General features: G+C 44.0%; 1 protein-coding gene across 1 annotated transcript in view; it reads right to left on the minus strand.

Annotated features, from left to right (window-relative positions):
• Positions 1-18,543, minus strand: part of NGEF (neuronal guanine nucleotide exchange factor) — an 81,677-nt gene extending 63,134 nt beyond the window's left edge. Inside the window, exon 1 of the mRNA XM_059927496.1 lies at positions 18,393-18,543. The gene's annotated coding sequence lies outside the window, so the exon portion shown is untranslated. The remainder of the gene's footprint in view (positions 1-18,392) is intronic.
• Positions 18,544-21,355: the final 2,812 nt, after the last annotated feature.

A 21,355-nucleotide genomic window follows, 5' to 3' on the forward strand; every position in this document is an offset into this window, starting at 1 on the left:
CAGATCATCTATGAAGGCAACTGTTGATTTGTCCTCAGGGCTGCCATGTACAGCAGCTCAGGCTGTGCACTGCGCAACTCCAGGGGTCCCTTTTACATAGATGACAGTGTGAATGGTGCCCTCCAGACTTGGGCCCTGAAATCACATCCTCAAACAAAGGATGCTTCATTCTCAAATCTATGACAGGGGAGGCGTGCAACCAGATCATTCATTCATTCATTCATTAACTATCTTAGGCCTGAGGATATGACCATGAACAAAGATACCTTGAGCTAAGTATCATCTGATAGAAAAGATAAGTCATCAGGAAATTATAAATTAGTACATATGATGGGGATAGTACATGGTGCTATGGGAGCTTGAGAGAGGAGTTTCTAATGCAGCCTGAGGCAGGAAGTGTGACGGAGGGATGGAGGGTCAGGGAAGGCTTTCTGGAAGAAGCTAAGTGAGACCTGAAGGATGAATAGAAAGTATCCAGGCAACAGTGGTTGATGGGGGGAAAAGCAGGTACAAAGACCTTGAAGTGAGAGCACTTTTAAATCCTTGAGATAAACAGGTAATGCATGCTGGGTATTGATCATTGTTCTCAGCACTTTATAGATGTTAACTTAGTTTTCTTCATAATGCCTCCAGTGAGTTAAGCATTGCTAGCAATAATCCCCAATTTAAAGATGCGTAAATTGAGGCAAAGCAAGCCTGAGTAACTTGCTTAAGATCACACCTAGTAAATAATGGGGCCAGAGTCAAACTTGGGAATCTAGATCAAGAGCCTGCAGCCTTTATTTTTCAAGGCTCAAGATATTTAAAATTTTTTCTTACATTTTGAAAGAATCTCAAAAGTTGTAAGTACAGTACAGTACAAAGTACAGTACAAAGAACCTTTTTCTCTTTTTAACTTTTACTGAACTATTGGAGGGTCAGTTGTTGACTGATGTCCCATCATCCCCAAATACTTTTTAGCATGTATTTTCTACAACCAAGGACCAACTCCTATATAACCAAAATATCACCAAAATCAGAAAGTTAACTTGGATACACTATTGCCAACTAATGTTCAGACTCCATTCAGATTTCACCTATTGTCCCAATAATGTCCTTCACAGCAAAAAGATCCAATCCAGAGTCATCCAGTGTGTCTAGGTGTCTAGCTGCTTTGGTTTCCTTCAATCTGGAATGGTTCCTCAGTCTTTGGCATGTGTAACCTTGACAGTGATTTCAGGCCAATTATTCTGTAGACTGTTTCTTGATTTGGGTTTTCTGAGGTTTTCTATGATTAGATTCAGGCTTTGCCCACCTTGTTTAGTTGGGCAGGTTTTTGAATTTTACCACAATGATATCACACTGTATGTATTCTCTGATCCCTCCCAAAGACAGATGCAGTTTATTGTTTGCTCGTATGTGCTCCACGCTGTCTGTGTGTTTTCTGGTTTCAGACTCGGCTCTTTTCCTTTATAGTATGAGGTGACTGAGGCTTGGGAGGAGTGAGAATTTATTTACCCCAAACCACATGCTGGTAGGAGGACAACCCAGGACTCAAGCCCCGCTCTGAACTTCTCTGATCTCTTGCCTGTATGAGGATCCTCCTGGGCCTCCTAAGGTCAGAGCAGGGCAGGTCTTGAAGGTGAGAGAAACAGGTTTCCTGGGTCCACTGCCCCAGCTTCCACATCCTCCCCAGGGCCAGTCCAGGAGGTAAAATTTTTGAAATTAAGAATTCAAAAGAGGGACTTCCCTGGTGGTCCAGTGGCTAAGACTCCTTGCTCCCAGTGCAGGGGGCCCGGGTTCAATCTCTGGTCAGGGAACTAGATCCCACATGCTGCAACTGAGAATCCGCATGCTGCAACTAAAGATCCCGCGTGCCGCAACTAAGACCCGAAGCAGCCAAATAAATAAATAAATTAAAAAAAAAAAAAAAAAGAATTCAAGGGCTTCCCTGGTGGCACAGTGGTTAAGAATCCACCTGCCAATGCAGGGGACGTGAGTTCGAGCCCTAGTCTGGGAAGATCCCACATGCCAAGGAGCAGCTAGGCCCATGCGCCACAACTACCGAGCCTGCACTCTAGAGCCCGCGAGCCACAACTACTGAAGCCCGCGCGCCTAGAGCCCATGCTCCACAACAAGAGAGGCCACCACAATGGGAGGCCCGCGAACTGCAACTGGCCCCTGCTGGCCGAAACTAGAGAAAAAGCCCGTGCGCAGCAATGAAGACCCAACACAGCCAAAAATAAATAAATAAATAAATTTTATAAATAAATAAATAAATAAATAAAAGTATTCAAAAGAATTAGAGAAAAATACAACCAATAAGATACAGATTTATGACTAACAAAAGAAACAGAATAATTAACATTATGCATAAGGGGTAGAACCAATAAAATAATAATTTAAGAACAAAATCAGGTTATTGAAAAGTTATGGTTGTAAACAGTCAAGCAAACAAAATAAAAGGACATATAAAACATTATAGCTTAAAAAGAAATAAGAAATAAAACAATAAGTTAAGACCTACAACCCCCCAGAAGCTTAGGGAGTTAAACAGAAAGTTAAAAACAAAATAAAGTGGCGGGGTTTGGGGGAGGATTTGATACTAGAGCAAAGCCAGAAGCACTGGATTTAATTAGTAGAAGTAATTATAAAGGTAAAATCTAAAAGGAAAACATTTAAAAGGTGATTTAAACAGAGGGAGAATAAGAAGGAAGATAAAAGGGTAAAATAAGGAAGCCTAAAAATGAAAAGAATGATAGGTAAAATAAACTAGAATAACTCAATTAAGGCAGAAGTAACCTAAAAGGACAACTTAACAAGTCAGAAGATGTCAACAGCTTAAAACACCAAAGATATAATTACATGGGTAAAACCCATGCATCAGGGGCTTCCCTGGCAGTCCAGTGGTTAAGACTCTGCACTTCCACTGCAGGGGGTGCAGGTTCAATTCCTGGTCAGGGAAATAAGATCCCGAAAGCTGCACTCGATGCAGGCAAGAAAAACAAACACCCACGTGTTCAGGCTCTGCCCGATGCCTATTATTATTACTATTATTGTTGTTTCAAATGTTAAAGGAGTTAGCAAGTCCAAGAGACTGTCCATTTAACCCCTTAAGATCTGAGTCCTTTGCAAGTTCCTGAGCCTTTGTCTGGTCACCTCTGGGCCCGGCAGGAGGAGGGCGAGCTGGGAGCCATGCCCATCCCAAGGCCACCCTGAAAGAGCCACTTGCCCTGCAGCCCGTGTCAAGGCCTGGTGGGGAGGTGGGGAACACAGTCCTTCAACTTCCCAAAGGGAAGAAAAGTTTAGCACTGCTAAAAATAAGATAGAGCTGTCAAAAATATATGAAATTAGCTGCATAAACTGTGAAACATAAGTCACAGTTATATTTGTTCTGAGACAGTCTAAGAATAGAAACAATTTCAGAGACAGAAAATCTAAACCTCTTCAGTCACCATGTCCAAGTGGCCTGAGATCCTTTGAGCGTGGCAGTGTCCTTTGTTCACGTTGCACAGAAGGGGTGGGCACTCCCGGGCTTAGCCAGTGCCCAGGTAGAGGGATGCCGGAGAGGAAGTTAACGGATGATGCTCCATCTGCATTTTTATTGTTGAGGGTACTGGGTCTCCTGTCTTACTGGGGGAGCTGGAGAAGTGGGTTATCTCCAGAAGGGAGCTGGGGGCAGGCAAACCCTTCCGCGTTAGAGCTGCTGCATTCCTGCCAGGACTGCAGTATTTACCTATCCCGGTGACACTGTGACCTGGCTTTGTGAGAGCTTTGGTCTGAGCAGTCCTGGGCCACTGCTGGACTAGTTTGCACAGGTGTTCCTTCAAGGGGTCGTCAAGTTCCCAGGCTGCAACCTCTGTCCAGGGAGCCTCCCTGCCTCTGCAAATATTGAGTGCTCCTGGTGAGTCAGGCATGTGCTAAGTGCTCAGGGGGAGCAAAACTTGGCATGGTCCTGCCTTCAGGGAGCCTACAGTCGACGTCCCCTAGACCACCATGATCAGTGGTAGGGGCTGATGATTCTGCCCAACCTCCTGGAAAAGGGGACACAGGCAGGGGGATTGGGGTGGGGCCTGAAGGGCCTCTCTACTTCCACTTCTGCCTGTTTATTTTTTAAAAAATAAGCTCTCAAAAAATATAATAAAAAGTCAGCTTTTTATTATGGAAAATTTCAAACATACACTAAAGTAGACAGAAAAATATAATGAACTACCCAAATACCTATCACCAGCTCAACAGTTAAAGACACATGGCTTATCTTCTTTTTTTTTAATAAATTTATTGATTGATTATTTACGTTTGGCTGTGTTGGCTCTTTGTTGCTGCACACAGGCTTTCTCTAGTTGTGGCGAGCGGGGGCTACTCTTTTTTTTTTTTTTTAGGGGGGCTACTCTTTGTCGTGGTGCGCAGGCTTCTCATTGCGGTGGCCTCTCTTGTGGAGCACGGGCTCTAGGTGCACGGGCTCAGCAGTTGTGGCACTCAGGCTCAGTAGTTGTGGCTCACGGGCTCCAGAGCACAGGCTCAGTAGTTGTGGCGCACAGGCTTATTTGCTCCGCGGCATGTGGGATCTTCCCGGACCAGGGCTCGAACCCATGTCCCCCTGCATTGGCAGGTGGATTCCCAACCACTGCGCCACCGGGGAAGTCCCTTTAATTTTTAAATTTTATTTATTTATTTTTGGCTGCATTGGGTCTTCGTTGCTGCGTGCGGGCTGTCTCTAGTTGCAGCGAGCGGGGGCTACTTTTCGTTGCAGTGTGCGGGCTTCTCATTGTGGTGGCTTCTCTTTGTCGTGGAGCACGGGCTCTAGGCACGCGGGCTCAGTAGCTGTGGCTCACAGGCTCTAGAGTGCAGGCTCAGAAGTTGTGGTGCATGGGCTTAGTTGCTCTGCGGCATGTGGGTTCTTCCCGGACCAGAGCTTGAACCCACGTCCCCTGCATTGGCAGGTGGATTCCTAACCACCTCATGGCTTATCTTCTTTCATCCCTACTCTACCCACGCCTTCCTGGGCCTGCATTATTTTGAAGCAAATCCCAGACATCATATCCATTTCATCCAAAATATTTCAGAATGTAGCTCTAAAAGAAAAGGACTTTATAAATAGCCATAATACCTTTAACATGCCTTAAAAAATTAATAATTTCTTAGTATCATCAAACATCTGATCCATGTTCAAATTTCCCTGATTGTCTTTGAAACTTTCCATCCCAGAAAAGGGACACAGTGTTTGTTTGAAACAGGATTCAAGTAAGGTCCACGTGTTGCAGTTGGTTGATGTTGCTTGAGAACCTTCGAATCGCTACCTCACTTTCTTGTTTTTCCCTTGAGAACCTTTGAATCGCTACTTCACTTTCTTGTTTTCTCCTTGTACTATGTTGAGAAATTGGGTCATCTGTCTTGTCTGGATTTTGTTGATTGCGACTGCAGTGTGTTTTACTGGTTCCTCTAGCTCCTGTGTTTCTTATAAACTGGTAGCTCTAGAGGCTGATTAGAGTCAGGCTGCATTTCTTCAGCTCCTGTATTGCCCCAAATGACTGACTAATGGCAAAACCCAAAACAGCTTCCTTGAATCAAAGAGACAGCCGCCAATCTGCAGTGACTCAACATTTGTTTCTTGTGTTTACAGATTGTAAAGACTGTGAGGCTCTCCTAGTGACAACCCAAACTAGCATTTATGAACATCTGACAAGCTGCCCCCAGGGTTACAATACATGGAACTTGTATATTTCCATGGAAACATATACAGTTTCCAATATGGAAACTGGTCCCTCCCTCATATCAGCATTCAAAGACTCACAGTGCCATGCATGAGCCTTTAATGGCAGTGAGGGATTTCATGGCGATGATCATTTTGGACATGGATCCAGGGATAATAGTCACAATATTTAATAATTAGGAAGGTTTGGCTGGACCAAGTAGAGCAGAGCTGTTAACACTGAGTGAGGCTGCCCCTGGCTGCCCCGTGAGTGTTAACCCTGGGGTGACTCTAATGCTTAATACAGGCTGACAATCCTTGGAACAATTAGAAACTCCTGCAATTCCCTCAGGGCACTGCCAGGAAAAGACAAAGGCATTTTCAGTGGGAAGGTCAGTGGACAAATATTTTAAGAAGCATCAGCCTGCCGAAAAATTGCCCCATGTGAAATTTTATAATGTAGTTTAATTTTATATAGAAATGTCAATTCATCAAAGCACATTTGAGTTCTTTTCTCATATGTGTGAATCTGTATTTATCAATTTGGTACTTTTATGATATGAATTGATTTCTGGGACATTACATCTATAGTAAAGACCCAACTTATAACATCTTGACTTGAGAGGACCCTGAAGGGACCGATCTGGTGACGGACTGGGGGTGCCTCTGGGCTTTGCCCACTGTGGGCAGGTTAACCGTAACACCCTCCTTCTCACAGCCAAGTTACCCTGGCAATACCTCCATCCAGGGCAGCCTGGGAAGTGGGAGGTCATGGGGTGTGGAGTCTAAGCCTCTGGGTTCCTGGTCTGGCTCTCTTCTTACTAGCTGTGCCACCAAAGGCTACTTACTAACTTTGAGTCTTAGTTTTCTAATCTGTGAGATGGGAATAATGTAAGAGAATTTAAAGCGATAGCACACATAAAGACCCTCAACAGACATTAGTTCCCTTCCTGTACTCCTCTTGCTAGCACATCTGTCTATAGTAATTGTGTTCCCCTCCTGCTGCACTGCCCATCAGCACCATGAACACCCTGCTTGTGGGCGTATGGAAGCGGACTTGCAGGACACCCTTGGGTGAGCTGCGGACAATTCTAGAACCTCTGGGGATAGGCACTGACCACTAAGAAGAACATCACATGCTTCGTATCAGTACCACCCAAACTTCTAGCAAATGGAGGACTGGTTCCTTGGCCATCTGGGTCTCAGAAGACGTTAATCCTCTAATCTAGCCTCCAGCCCCTACTGCTGTAACTTCCATTCTGCTGCTTCTCACCTCATCCAAGACCCCTTTGGCATTCCCTCGTGTGGGAAGCCCAGACTCTAATTACATGAGATACACTTTGGGTACCTGGCTCTCCTTAACATACTTCTCAAAGATTCTCCCCAACACAGTTTCCTCTGAAGTGGGAATGACCTCATTAATCCTGCCTCCTATTCTTTTAGCTGATTGGTCCAGAGCTAAACACCTGACCCAAGGATGGCCAACCAGAATTTTTTTCCTTAGAAATTCTGTCTTAGAGACACAAAAATCCCCACTGGCTGTGGAGAGCCAAGCTGAAAGGTCATATCGGCTATGGCTGCCATTTTGGGTCATGTGCAATGTGACAAGCAAGAGAAGCTGGTCTGAGAAGAGAGCAGGAGAATAAAGCAGTCCACAGAGCAGAGAGGAATGGGCCCCATGGCCCCTGAGAAGAGGAGAAAGTGGCTCTCCTGATGGCTTTTCCCTTCCTATAGAGTTGGGCTTCATCTCTTTTATTTGGATTCTTTGGGATTCCAGCATCCTTACCACATGCCTCTTTTACTTGAACAAATTTGAGTAGGCTCTGATCTTTGCAATCAAAGTAACTGTGACCAGAGAATGAGATAAGGATTCCTACTCTCACTACTTCTTTCAATATCATAATGGAAGTCCTCACCAGTGCAATAAGACAAGAGAAAACAAATAGAAGGCATGATGATTGGAAAGAAAGAATTAAAACTATCTTTATTCACAGAAGACAGGATTGTGTGTGTGGAGAATCCAAAGGAATATACAAACAGAACTACAGCTGAACTTATCAAGGTCACATGATACTGGGCGAACATGCAGAAATTAATTGTATTTATGCATACTACCAATAAACAATTGAAAAATGAAATTACAAAACACAGACATTTAAAATAGGATGAAAACCATTCAATGCACAGAAACAAATATAATTAAAATATGTGTAAATCTTCTATAGTATACTATAAAATCATTGCTGGATTAATTTAAGGAGTATCTAAATAAATGGAAAATTAGGACATGTTCATAGATTGGTACCTTATATTGTTCAATCTTCAGGTGTCAATAATCTCCAAATTTATCTATAGAGATAATGCAATCTTAACCAAAATCCTAGCATACTTTTTTTCAGAATATAAATTGACAAACTGATTCTAAAATTTATATGGAAATGCAAAGGACTTAAAATAGCCAAGACAGTCTTAAAAAAGAACAAAGTAGGAGGGTTTACACTACCAGATTTTAAAACTTAGCATAAAGCTACAGTATTTAAGCAGTGTAATACTGGCATAAGGAAAGACAATTAGATCAATGAAACAGAATAGAAGTCCAGAAAAGACCCATGTGTCTGCAGTCAGTGGATTTTCGGAAAAACAAAATCAAAACCAAACAAAACACCAATGCAATTCATCGGGGGAAACAGACGTTCTTTTTAATAAATGATGCCAGAGCAACTGGATATCCATATGGACCATAGACCTACATGTGAAAGCTAAAAGTATAAAACATCCATAAGAAAAGCATAGGAGACTATCTTTGACTTTGAAGTAGTCAAATCTTTCTTAAAGTGGAAAAGGACAAACAATAAAAGAAAAAAAATTGATGTTAGTCTTCGTCAAAATTTCTGCTCTTTAAAAAACAGGAAAATTAAAAGACAAGCCACAGACTGGTAGAACATATTTGCAATTCATTTATCTGACCAAGGATTTGTGGTCAAGATACATAAAGAATCCTACAAATTAAAAGAATAATAATAAATGGGCAAAAGAGTTGAATAAGAACTTCACAGAAGAAGTACATGAATGGCCAACAAACATATGAAAAGGTACTCAACATCATGAGTCATTGGGGTAATACAAATTAAAATCACAGTGAGAAACCACAATATATTAGAGTGGATATAGTTACAAAGATTGACAATTCCAAGCATTGATGAGGATCTAGAGCAACCGGAACTTTGATATCTTGCTGATAGGAGTGTAAAGTAGCAGTGTAAAATAGTCAAGCATTTTGAGAAATTACTTGGCTGTTTCTAATAACATTAAATAAACACCTATCCTAAGACCCAACACTTCCACTCCTGAGTACACACTCTGGAGAAATGAGTACACACATCCACAAAAAGACTTGTCTAAGAACATTCGTAGCAACTTTATATTAGTTGAAACTAGAAATAATCCAAATAGTCATCGGCAGAAGGACGGATAAGCAAATTGTGGTAATACTTCTCAGCAATAAAAAGAACAATCTGATAGACACACATTGATGAATCTCAAATATTATGTTGATTAAAGTAAGAGAGACACTATAGATGACACACTGTGTGATCCCGTTTTTATGAAGTTCATGAGCCAGCAAAATTAATCTAACGGTGATAGAAATCAGAAGATGGTTCTGTCTGAGAGGGATGGGTATTTATAGGAAAAGGGTCTTAGCTTCATGGCTCATGTTCTAGATCTTGGTCTGGTTGATGGTCAAGTGGGTGTATATGTATGTAAACGTTCATTGCTATAGAGTGAATTGTATCCCCCCCCCCCCGCCCCAAATTCATATGTTGAAGCCCTAACCCCCAATGTGATGGTATTTGGAGATGGGGTCTTTGGGAGGGTGGGGCCCCATGAAGAGGAAAAGACCAGAGCTCACTTTCCCTCTCCACTGTGTGAATTCACAGCAAGAAGGTGGCTGTCTGCAAACCAGAACCCGACCATGCTGGTACCTTGATCCAGGACTTCTGGCCTCCAGACTGTGAGAAACAAATTTCTGTTGTCTACCCATCAGTCTATGGTATTTTGTTATGAGAGCCCAAACTGACTAATGCATTCATCAAGCTATATATCCAAGATTTGTACATTTTATTGTAATGTAAAATTTCCTTTAATAAGTACTATTAAAATTGCCTTTATGAAAGCATTTACTATAGTGACAATTACAAAAAAGAGGGGTAAAATGTTTGGGGCCCAGCATAACACTCTAGTCCTCCTTCAATTGCTTCCAGTCTTTGTACAATGTGGGGTTCTCTTTCTTTCCTTTTTTTTGGGGGGGGGGTCAAATTTAGATCAGAATCTTGCATTTATACACTCAAATCAGCAAGGAGGTAGAGAATTATTTTCCTGGCTTAGAGCAAAGGGGATTTCAACAGGAGTGGATGGCTAACAGCATTGGGAAAGTGACCATGGAAGCCGAACAAGAGATGCTCAGAGTCAACCGTGGCACTTTACATGAGGCGCACAGTGTATAAAGAGAGGGACACAGAGATGTGGGCAAGAGCAGAGATTAAATTACTTCACACAAATAAAGATCTGAGCCTCTGTATGCCAAGGTGCTGGTGAAATGAGGAGTGACCGGAAGAGGATGGATGGCACTCACTAATGGTACCCCAGATGTCTCATGTCAAGCAGATATTGATGTGGTGGTTCATTAACTGTCGAATGGTAATGTTTCCCAGGAGAAACTCATATTTGGAACTTTACCTATAAAAGCAGTAACTCAAAGCTGTGGGAGCCTGACAGCCCAGCAGGAGGTTTTTGACTAGAAAGCTTTTCCATAAGTACCTTGTGACCTGCCTGGCCATAGAAATCCAGCTCAGAAAACATAATAGAAACAAGTGTCACATTGGGGCTCCTGAGACTGACCTAGATATGCTCCCCCAAACCTCTGTCCTCACTAAGCCCAGGACGGAAGGAAGCACAGGTGACTTCTGTGAGCCAAACTGACTCAGTGAGGAGCAGACAGAAAGGGCTCTCATCTTCCCCTCGACTCCCCACTTCAGCCTGCTCTGTGGGTTGGTACTGCCTGCCCAGCCTTGGGTGAAATCGCAGGCAGACCACAGGCAAAGTTTTTCTGGTCACTCTTAGCTTATAAACAAATGGCCTCTTTTGCTGGGTATAAAAAGTGCACCTGAAAGCTATTTCAAAACTCCAACTCCAGGCTTTCCTGGTGGCGCAGTGGTTGAGAATCTGCCTGCCAATGCGGGGGACACAGGTTCGAGCCCTGGTCTGGGAAGATCCCACGTGCCGCGGAGCAACTAGGCCCGTGAACCACAATTACTGAGCCTGCGCGTCTGGAGCCTGTGCTTCGCAATAAGAGAGGCCGTGATAATGAGAGGCCCGCGCACTGCGATGAAGAGTGGCCCCCACTTGCCGCAACTAGAGAAAAACCCTCGCACAGAAACGAAGACCCAACACAGCCATAAATAAATAAATAAATAAATAAATAAATAAATAAATAATAAACCCAAAAGTTAAAAAAAAAAACAAAACTCCAACTCCTTCTCCACATCCAGGCCTCCCAAAGCTGGGAAGCCTCTGCTTCATGCTCTATCTTCTCCCTGTCCCCCTAGCTGCACTTTGGGCCCTGAAAGTGGGGCAATTGTAGGGGCTCCTCAGAGATACCTTGCCAGGGGTCTCTGACTGCAGTTTTGGGGCGTGTGCAAAGCTCTCAAGCTGGCCACTTATGACGCCCCACGTTTCTGTAGCCACTTTCTGCCAAGGTTCACCTGGCCCCTAGCAGGGAGTCTTTTGGGTGGAGTTCTTTTCACAGTGGTTCAGAGCTGGCTCCTTTCCTTGAGGTCCACACTTGCTTTCAAGAAAACACATACCTCTGCCTTGCCTTTGGTGTAGATGCCCCTCACTCCTTTCTCGGCCCTGCTCCCCTCGCCTCCCATGCAGGCTGTCAGCCAGCTCACCTCTAGATGTTTCCAGCCTTTGTATCCCCCAGATTTGAAATTTCCAAGCCCTCCCTCTCTTGAAGCCCCCCTCACCAGGATTAAGGTGAGAGGTGTGATGGTTAATTTGATTTATCAACTTGGCTGGGCCATGATGCTCAGATATTTGGTCAAACATTATTCTGCATGTTTCTGTGAAGGTGTTTTCTGGATGAGATTAACACTTAAATCAGTGGACTTTGAGTAAAGCAGAGGACCCTCTTTAATGTGAGTGGGCCTCATCCAAAGAGTCGGAGGTCTCAATAGAACAAAGACTAACCTCACCGGAGTAAAAAGGGATTGTGCCAGCAGCAGCCTATGGACTCAGATGACAACTCTTCCTTGAGTCCCCAGCTGCCGGCCCACCCTGCAGATTTTGGACTCAGCAAGCCTCCACAACTGTGGGAGCCAGTCCCTTAAAATGAATCTCTCCCTCTCTCTCTCTCTCTCTCTTTCGCTCTCTCTCCATATCTTGTTGGCTCTGTTTCTCTGAGGAACCCTTACAAATACAAGGAGGAGCCCCCCTTGGGGAGAAGTGGACGACTCAGGGCACCCCAACAATTCCCTCCAAACAAAACCCAGCAGCCACTCTCCTCACCCCTACCCTGTTTTTGTTTTTTTTTTATTGAGTGTTAAGATATGAAAACATTTATGTGCTGATTGGGAAATAGCCATTTTCCTGAACCACCGCTCCCAAGGGCCGCTCCTCTGCCCTTTTGGGACCCTTGCTGCAGCGCTGGGTCCTGCTTGTCAAATACTTGTACCATCACCCTTGTTACCCCTCGACAAGGGCGACCTCACTTTCTCTTGGAGTATCCTGTGTAGGTGGTCGGACATTGATTGTGTTATGTTTGGTTCCTGAGATTTATCAGAGCCAAATCAGACACAACAGGAAGCAGTTGCCCCTAACATATAATTACCTGTAAGTAAAATAGGTCCTTGTTACTATATCTCTATATAAATCGAGGCCCTATGGGCAAAGTAATGTCAGGAAGCAAAGGGGTGCCTCCCCACCTCTTGGTGGGACATGTGGCCCAGTCCGTGCTTCCCCAGTGCAGATATGGGAACATTATTTCTCATAACTACCCAGGGATTTGTAGAGTGTGAAGTTTCTAGGAATTTAACTTAAGGAAATAATGAGGGATTGGCTTCAGGATTTTGTCACAGTGATATTTATCATAGTGTGGCTTAAAAAATAGCAAAAATATGAAACGCCCTCAGGTCAGAGATTGCTGCCGCTTCCATTGTATCCACTCCCCTTTCTTCTCTCCTATGGAACCAATTTATTCGGGACAGAAACAGACCTGATTTAAAAACAACACACATTTCTCAGCTTCCTTACAGGTGGAGGTGGCCATGTGACCCAGTTTTGACCAATAAGACCCAATTTGGCCACTAATTGTTGAGTAGGCTTCAGGGAAAACTCCTTAAAGGAGGGCAGACTAGGCTGGCATGTGTCCCCCTGTCCTCCGCTTTTCTCCTTCCCTCCACCTAAACTGAGGCTCTGATGGCTGGAGCTCTGGCAGTCATTTTGACAGATGGCAGAGAAGAGGCTAGAAGGAGCCTGGGTCCCTGACGGCATGAGAAGCTGCTGTCACAATCCTCCAGATTTCTTTCACACAAGAACCAAATAGACCTCTGCCTTGTTAGGCTGTGTTATTTGGGTTTTTTGGTTACAAGCAGCTAAATTCAGTCCCAACTGATAAAATATCCAAGCATCCAAACAACAGGAGCATGATTAATTAATCACAATCCAACCATTCTATAGATTATTTTATAGCCATTAAATCATGATGTAGAAAAATATTTAGTAACATGATATACAGGAATACTTTGTTTTATTGCACTTTGCTTTATTGTGCTTTGCAGATACTGGGTAGGTTTTATTTTTTTTATTTTACAAATTGAAGCTTTGTAGCAACCCTGTGTTGTAAGATGATGGTTAGGATTTTTTAGCAGTAAAGTATTTTTAAATTAAGGTATGTATATTTTTTAGACATAATGCTATTGCACACTTAATAGACCACAGTGTAGTGTAAACATAACATTTATATGCACTGGGAAACCAAAAAATTCATGCTACTTGCTCTGCTGCAAGATTCACTTTATTGTGATGATCTGGAACCAAACCCTCAATATCTCTGAAGTTTGCCTGTATTGTTAAGTAGGTTTCAAGATGGCATGTATATAAGATCTCATTTTATGAAGAGAAAATATGCATGAAACATACAGATAAAAAGACAAAACAATTACAACACATAAAAACCTCTGGGTGGTGGTGATGCAGTGATTTTTCTTTTCTACTTCTTCATGTGTTTAGTATCTAAAGTTTCCTAGTTTTGTGACAGGAGAGTAACAGTGGAGCTATTTATCTTTTTAAAAGGAAATTGTGGAGTTTTTTTTTTTTTTTTTTTTTTAAACTGAGGCACTACTCAGAGCTCTGAGGGTGATTTATTTATTTATTTATTTTTAATAGATCTTTACTGGAGTATAATTGCTTCACAATACCGTGTTAGTTTCTGTTGTACAACAAAGTGAATCAGCCATATGTATACATATATCCCCATATCCCCTCCCTCTTGAGCCTCCTTCCCACCCTCCCTATCCCACCTCTCTAGGTTATATATACAATGGAATATTAAAAGCCATAAAAAGAAATGAAATAGAGTTATTTGTAGTGAGGTGGATGGACCTAGAGTCTGTCATACAGAGTGAAGTAAGTCAGAAAGAGAAAAACAAATACCTTATGCTAACGCATATATATGGAATCTAAAAAAAAATGGAGTTTTTAAAAACATGAACAACTAAAAGTTATTATTATTTTTTAAACACAAGACACCCTTGTAGCCCGGTCAAGACTCTGCAGAACGACCCTTGTTACATTGTTTCATGAACCAACCCCGCATGATTTGCTGTCTCTCACCTTGCTCTCTTGGCTCCTAGGTCTGTCCCTGTTGGTATTCTCCAGGGTCGAGTTCTGCTCTGGGGGAAATTCAAGTTCAGGGGCTCATTTACAGAGTTCCCATTTTCCAGTGTATCTGTGACATGTGAGACATGTAGGGAGTTAGGAATGTGCGTCTCCCCTTTCCAGGCAGTTCTCTCTATGAGACTAGGACGGTAGCACTGTCACCCTGAGAGGGGAAGGAAGTGGAGTGAAGAGGGGTGTCCTTCCTCTCACGCCCCCAAAGGGGAATTTGCCACTTTTTGTGCTGTATTCAGTGACCTGCAACGCCATCACTATGAAAATCATAATTATGGTACGAGAAACTTCATAGCCACACATACATCCACACACACATCCATCCATATGTGCATGTATAGTGGAAAAAAGAAAATCAGAAATGAGCTTGAAAACTTGGATACAAACCTGGTTAATGTCTTAGAGGACAATAGAACCGTAACCACTGGTGTTATCATTTCTACTGGACAAAAGTCATTTGCAACTTATCAGTTTTTTAACATCTAACTTTACAATTTCTGAGTCCTAATAGATATTAAGTAATAAGTCACCTGCCCTAGAGTGTCAGATCAACCATAGGTGGGGTTGTTAATTAATGTTCTCGTATGACTTTGAAAGGACACCCCTTAGCAGATGAGATGGAGACTGTCCTCACTTTCCAGACCCAGATCACAAACCGTGAACCCAGAGCGTCAGCCTTCTTTCCTTGTTAGGGGGTGGACCGTCTGCTCCTCAGCAGAACAGTGTTTTCTCCTTGGACCCTGGATCAGGGGATGCTGGGCTGTCTTGAGAGTTAACTCCAGGGAGCTGAAATGAGGAAGTCACTTTACAAATAAAACTGTGAGTCTGATGAGAGTATTTATGGTCTGAACGTAAATGGCATCTTTGGCTGTGGCAGGGCATGCCGTGGCCCCGGTGTCTACACTGGCGTCGGCAGCCTCCACTTGTCTTGGAGGCGACAAACTTGAGGCTCTCTCCCCATCAACCCCGTTTCCCTCTCCAGCCTCATCTCAAACACAGCCCCACACCCACCTTTTCTCCTGCTCCGAAAGTCCCCCACCCCGACTTTGGGCAGCTGATTCTGCTTTTCTCTCTGCTTTCAACGCTCTAACCCTGCAAGGTCCGATGGGGTAGCCGCTAGCCACGTGGGGCTATTACACACTTGAAATGTGGCTCATGTGACTAACGTAAATTCTTCATTTTTTAAAAACTTAAGTTAATTTAAATTTAAATGTAAAAACTGATAGTTTCATTATTGGAAAACTTTTGAGGACATTAGGAGTAATCTGGGGATTGTTTCTACTTTGATTAACTTTTCTGGCTGTACATTTAATAACTTCTCTGGCTGTAAACTACTTCTTTGACTGCACATTTTATGAAATCTAAATCCAGATCAAGAATTTCCAATGAAAATTTAGTATGCAAATTGAGAGAGACTATAAATACAAAATACTCAACAGATTTCAAAAACAGTACCACAAAAAGACTGTGAAATATCTTATTACTAATTTTTATATCGATTATTGACTATAGGATAAAATTATAATATTTTGGATGTATTGGGTTAAATAGAATACATTGTTAAAATTAATTTTACTCATTTCTGTTTACTTTTTAATGTAAAAAAATTTTAAACGACGTATGTGGCTTGCATTACATTTCTGCTGGACAGAGCTGCTCTAACCCCCTTCTCCATCTGCACAGGTTCTGGGACTAGGAGAATCTGAACTCTAAATCAAGCCATACCACTCACTAGCTGTGTGATTTGGGGTAAGCGACTCAGTTTCTCTGGGCCTTGGTTATTTTTTTTTAATCTGTAAAATGGGTATGGTAAGAACTGCCTTGAAATGCCTGCCTATCTTAGCGAATAAGTACCCACAAGTGCTCAGCCAAGTTAGCTGCTGTTCTTTCCGGCCACGTCCTAATGCATCCTTCAGGGCTCACCTAAAATATCATCTTCTTTGGGGGAATCATTCCTAACCCTTCCAGAGGGTCTACTTTTTTTGCCTTTACCTCTCTTAAAAACTTTGCCACATTGCTTGCAGTAAAATGACATCATTACAATATTTTGGGTTTCTCAAGGGTAGAGACTCCCACTTATTCATGTGTGTGTGCTTTTAACTCTTATGGAAATTTTCAAACATACACAGAAGTTGAGAGAGTAATATAATGTACCAACCACCCCGCTCCCATGACTATAGTATTCCCATTGCTGTATTTCTCTTGCTTCGCACGGTACTCAACACTAAATTCTATGTTTGTGGTAGGTGGCAGACAGCCATGCTTTCTTCGCTGCTCCTCGCATCAAGCAGTGGAGTTGATTTCTCCATCTGCTTTTATCTGGGCTGGACCTGTGAGCTGCGTGGACAGATAGAATGCGGTAGAAGTGACTGTGCGGCTCTGACCCCGGGTCTCAAGACCTGGAGGCTTCTGCTCCTGCCCTCTGGGAACCCTGCTGCCCTGTGGACAAGCCCGAGCTAGCCTCCTGGAGAACGAGCCACATGTGGAGCAGAGACAAACAGTCCAGGTGAGGCCCTTGTGGACCAACCAGCTCGCTAGTGGCCAGAGAGGCTGTCCTTGACCTTCCAACCCCAGATGAGCCACCAGCTCACTGCAGAGGTCAGACAAAGTGGCCCAGACAGAGGAGCCACCCAGTCAACCCCCAGAATCAAGAGAAATAATAAATATTGTTGTCCCGTCTCTAGGTTTTAAGGGTGGTTTAACATGTGGCAAAAGGCTACTGGATAGAGTTTAATGAAAGTTTTTGAACCAGTTCATGTCTCCCCCACACACACAGGGCAGCGTGCTATCTGTCCAGTGACAGCTGCCATACCCCAGGGGCTAAGAAACTGTCACACGGTCCACAACCCCAGCATGCTGCCCGCTCAGCCACGTGGGCAAGTCACAGGGGAAGGAGGTTCAGCTCTGACAACCCCCGTTTGTAAACGTTTCTGGTCCTATTCTGCTCAACAGATATGCTTTGAGCAGATAAAATGTGCTAGGAACTGGTTTAAAAGATTAAGGGGGCTTCCCTGGTGGTGCAGTGGTTGAGAATCTGCCTGCCAGTGCAGGGAACACGGGTTCGAGCCCTGGTCTGGGAAGATCCCACATGCCGCGGAGCAATTAGGCCCGTGAGCCACAACTACTGAGCCTGCGCGTCTGGAGCCTGTGCTCCGCAACAAGAGAGGCCGCGATAGTGAGAGGCCCGCGCACCGTGATGAAGAGTGGCCCCCGCTCGCCGCAACTAGAGAAAGCCCTCGCACAGAAACGAAGACCCAACACAGCCATAAATAAATAAATTAATTAATTAAATTAAAAAAAAAAGATTAAGGGATCCCGCTGCAAGGCTATTCCCACGGTATTCATCTCTCATATTTTCAGGACAACAGAAACTCTAGCTATCATGGTGATGGTGAGAGAACAGGATAGAACCTCATGTTAGGAGAGAAACTCGTGTTCCCAGATATCCTTACACATAGACAACGGAAAGCCTCCCTTCTAGAATGCATGGAATCTGGGGGGTTTGCTGAGTCCTGGAACAAGACGGCTCTTTTAAGAGAAGCCAGTCTTACTGTATCACTTGGGTCAGCACTTTCTCCTGAAGTATCCACATCATCTTATTGGGGGAATTTGAATTCTTTGGATAAGGGCTTCAAAGTGTTCCACCTTATTGACCCTGTCCTTGTTCATTTTCAGTGCCTTTTATTCTCCTTTCATTTAAGTGGGGCTTTCAGCCCCAGTGACTCCAACTGGATGTCAAGGAGCAGCTGTGACAATCGTCCCTGGTACTGACCTGCCAGGTGTCCGCAGTTCTGTTCGGGAGTGCCTCTGGCTTTGCCTTTGCTTCTGTGTCTCACAGTGCGATTGAAGATGGAGTTTCTCTGGATAAGGGTGTAGTAATGGGGTGCTTTGTCTTGCATCTCCTGGTCGGCATGGGGCGTCCTCTCTTCTGAGAGGACCTCAGGTCTCACACTGGCCAGCTCGTCAATCTCCCACAAACCACTCACTGATTTCTTCTGGGGCTTTCCCAAATCCTCAGAGTCCCTGGTCTCCATGGAAACAAGTCCAATTGTTTCTCAGCAGAATGACTGGGGAACAATAACTTCTCTCAGTTGTCCCTGGTTTTGAGTGCTCTAGAGGAGAAAGAGAACAGTTTTCAGTCACTCTCATCAGGCTAAAGATGCCAGAGTATGGAATTCCACTCCCATTCAGATTTGAGGAAATTTGAAATAATCTGTGCATCCTGGCGACCACATCTCTGTCAATGAAAATTACAGTTTAACCACTGCAATTTGGATGCATTCATGTATCATTTTATAATTGAGGGTTGTTAATTCTATTCAGAGGCAACACTTGTGGGGAAAATGCTGAAAGTGGCTTGTGTAACTAACTTTCAAGTACTGTAAACATTTGCTGAATAAGTCGAGAGAGGGTAGCAAAAAATGGTGAGGGGAACTCCAGGAAACCAAAGCAAGGGAAAGGAAGATGTATGGCCACAGAAAGAAAGAGTCGTGGGAAGAATAGGAAGGGCTGTCAGAGAGTGACAGGTCCCAGGACAGTAAATTTAGAGATGGGAAGTCTTTTTTTAAATTATTATTTATTTTTTTAATTGAAGTATAGTTGATTTACAATGTTGTGTTAATTTCTGCTGTACAGAAAAGTGATTCAGTTATACATATATACATTCTTTTTTTTAATATTCTTTTCCATTCTGGTTCATCATAGGATACTGAATATAGTTCTCTGTGCTATACAGTAGGACCTTGTCGTTTATCCATTCCATATACAATAACTTACATCTGCTGACCCCAGCTTCCCACTCCATCCCTCCCCCAACTGCCTCCCCCTTGGCAAACACAAGTCTGTTCTCTATGACTGTAAGTCTGTTTCTGTTTCATAGGTAGGTTCATTTATGTCATATTTTAGATTCCACATATAAGTGATACCATATGGTATTTGTCTTTCTCTTTCTGACTTACTTCACTTAGTATGATAATCTCTAGTTGCATCCATGTTGCTGCAAATGGCATTATTTTGTTCTTTTTTATGGCTGAGTAGTATTCCATTGTGTATATGTACCACATCTTCTTTATCCATTCTTCTGTTGGTGGACATTTAGGTTGTTTCCATGTCTTGGCTATGGTGAATTGCACTGCTATGAACATAGAGGCACATGTATCTTTTTGGATTAGGGTTTTGTCTGCATATATGCTCAGGAGTGGGATTGCTGGATCATATGGTAATGAGGAACCTTCATACTGTTTCCATAGTGGCTATACCAACTTACATTCCCACCAACGGTGTAGGAGGGTTCCCTTTTTAGAAATGGGAGGTCTTAAACCCTGCGAGGACAAACCTCTTGCCGTCCACTGGGGGTAAAGTCTGGTTGGTGGCTTAGTGGCCTCTCTGATAAGATGATGTTGTATGGCAGCTGTGGGAAAGACAAGCCCTCCCGCATCCCACAGCTCTCCCAGGGACTGGAGTAACAGAATGGTTACCTCCCTCTGGGGTGACCATAGAAGATAGAGCATCTGAACCAGGACACTTTTCATAGGAAAAAGGGGTGTATTAGGAATACACCAGGACTGCCAGGCAAACCCCTTTTTCCTCCCAACACAGACCTTATTCTAGGGTAGGGGTCTTAGAGTGGAGTGAACCACGTGCGTCCTTCGAATGAGGTGTAAGCTGGTAGGGGGCTGCCAGACAGGGGAGCCAAACTAGGAATTCTTTGTGGCCCCCCACTCACTTAGAACCCGGGGTCCCGTGGGTTCTGTGGAGGTTTGGGGGGATGTAAACTGTGTGCAGAGGCTGCGTGTGTATGTGTCTATACGTTCTTCTTGATTTCGGGTCCAGAACCGCTATCATGTTCTCAAAGGGCTTAGAGACTCAGGAAAGAACCACAGGAAGAACCACCTCTTCTGTCTCTGCTTTCTTGTGCAAAACAGAAAGAATGGGGCCTGGACTTGAGAGCACACCCCCCCTTTCCCACTGCACCCCTCTACTTAACAGCCAGGTGTCCCCAAGCCCCGCCTGTGGAGTTTCCCATGGGTGAGTGCTCAAACCCTTCCCTTCCCCCGACCCCAGGCCGAACACACACCAGGATTTCAGGGCAGTTGGTCGGGTGATCTTAGAATATTCAGGAGGGGCGTGGGCTTCCCCCACCCCCAGGCAGAGAACATCCTTGTTTATCTAAGGCAGGAATTCAGACTTTCTGGTCAGGAGACATTTGAGCATCCAAGACCATTCTGGTCTTCTGCAGAGCAGAAGTTTCACCTTGGGACATGGCCTCCTGTCCTCCCTGCCTGCAGGTCTGGTGACATTCGAGTGATGACCTGCCCAGAGAAGCGAGCATTAAGGTGTTAGAGATTGAGAAGCATTAAGACAGGGTCCTGCCCTGAGGCAGCTTGGTTGGGGGCAGGGGTACTGCCAGGCTTGTGGGGGCCTGGGAAGCTCCTTCGCTGTCAAGGTCAGCTGTGTGACCCCAGCAAGGTCCCTGCCGTCCCAGCACCCATGTCCTTCTCCATAAATGCTGGGTATGCACTATGGGATCTGTTGGACAGGTCCCATCCTGCTGGCTAATCCAGACTTCCCTTGGAGAGTCAGCCTGCAATTTCCGGTGGCCAGAAAGGAGAGCGCAGTGACTAAGAAGGTCACATTTAGGTTGCTGGACAATTAATAGGACACCCATCCCAGGAGCACCTGGGAGGACACGGCGTGTTACAAACGCGACGAGGAGCCCACAGCTAGTGGGCAGGG

This window comes from Balaenoptera ricei, chromosome 7, assembly GCF_028023285.1.
Source record: "Balaenoptera ricei isolate mBalRic1 chromosome 7, mBalRic1.hap2, whole genome shotgun sequence".
Classification (NCBI taxonomy): domain Eukaryota; kingdom Metazoa; phylum Chordata; class Mammalia; order Artiodactyla; family Balaenopteridae; genus Balaenoptera; species Balaenoptera ricei.